The sequence below is a fragment of the Meleagris gallopavo genome, chromosome 2, assembly GCF_000146605.3.
Source record: "Meleagris gallopavo isolate NT-WF06-2002-E0010 breed Aviagen turkey brand Nicholas breeding stock chromosome 2, Turkey_5.1, whole genome shotgun sequence".
Lineage (NCBI taxonomy): Eukaryota > Metazoa > Chordata > Aves > Galliformes > Phasianidae > Meleagris > Meleagris gallopavo.
The window spans coordinates 98,741,918-98,743,563 of record NC_015012.2 but is presented as its reverse complement, the minus strand read 5'-3'; positions in this window follow the sequence as shown (position 1 = coordinate 98,743,563).

Sequence of the window (1,646 nt, the reverse complement as noted above, 5' to 3'; positions counted from 1 at the left end):
GGTGAGTTAAAACGTGCAAGGACAGTTAATTTGGGTCCCAATTAAGCCTGGTTTATTTCAATTCCTGTGGTGTAGAGAATCCTCATTAATCTCTCTTTCATCTTGACCTTTATTTCTCCCTTAGGTGTTGACCCAGAAAAGGAATATTTGGACACATATGCTTAGGCCCATGTAAATATTGCAGTAAGATGTAGCAAAGATTGCTCCACTGGAGCACTGGTTTCCACAGGTATCTGCAGAAAAGGTTGAGACATTAAAAAATTAAACTACAACAAAACAAAACAAAAGGGAAACAAAGGGAAACAAAATAGCGAGAAGAAAGTTCATCAGGCAACACAATAGGAAATATTGTTTGCTGTGTTGTTGTTTTTTTTTGTGGCGATTCTTGTCATCAATAACAAAATAGGCTATTTCATATGGACTAGAATTTCCGTAACTGTAGCACATTATGAAATCATTCTTTAACATATATACATAGTATTTGATTTTTGTATATATTGAATAGCAAAATTACCCAAAAATTGTTTCAGCCATGAAATGAAGATTGTTGAGCCAGTACTTTGAAAATGTTCATAGTTGATTCAAACTTTAGTGTGATTGTGTGCCCAGCCTCAGTAGTTTGGATTCAGCATTGAACAAAAGTATTGAAGGCAATGTAGCTTGCCTTCTTTTAAATCAGATATGCTCCAAAAAACACTAAACTTCCATCACACTGAACCATCTGCTGATGACTAACATCTTTGCAATATGATCTATCATCTAATAATTCCTCAAAATGTATTTAATTATTTTTGACCAATCTTACTTTGCATTCCCAAATTTTATTTATTTGTTTATTTATTTATTCATATAAGAAGCTAGTTGTTCTAACCAGACATTCTTTAGAGGAAAGGGGAACCTTCTCATATATTCAGTTCACAGTCATACTCAGATTTTTGCTAGCAATTACCAGGAATAATATATGAATTAAACGTGTATAGTGAAAGCATGATAACAGTGACATACACTGATTGTTCTGAGCTATTTTTGATCTGAAATTAAAAGAATGCCTTTTAAATGTTAGTGTTAAGGAGAGGGAAGAATTCTATTGGATGATGTTGTACATTCAATGTTACTAATTACATACATGTAATTACTTTATATTTAATTAATAATTAAATTGGGCAAGCTAAGAGGCTGATGTGTGCTTACACAGAGGAGCATGAACTGAATTTCATCACAGACTTTTCTTAATTGATGCAGTGCTGATATTAAAAAAACATTAAAATTTGCAGCATTCTAATATGTGCAGGTAATACTGTTAACATTATTATTCAGAATATGATTAGTGACACTAGCTGATAAATGCTAAGCAGCAATAAAGATGTCATAATGAATGCAATACATATTTTTATCAACTTCTTACTTGAAATTTCCCCTTATATTCTGAACTGTTTCAAATTCTTACTCAAAGTTAACTGACTTTATCAACTTAATCCCTCTGCCTGGGGACACAGCTTCTGCTTGTTAGAAATCAAACAAGTTTTCCAGTTTTCATTGTCTTCTTATCAATTTTCACAAAATGTTACTAAGGTTAACAGTGTATGCTTTCATGATCTGACTCCAGAAATAAGAAAACAAAATCATAATCTTAAAATAGTAGAATT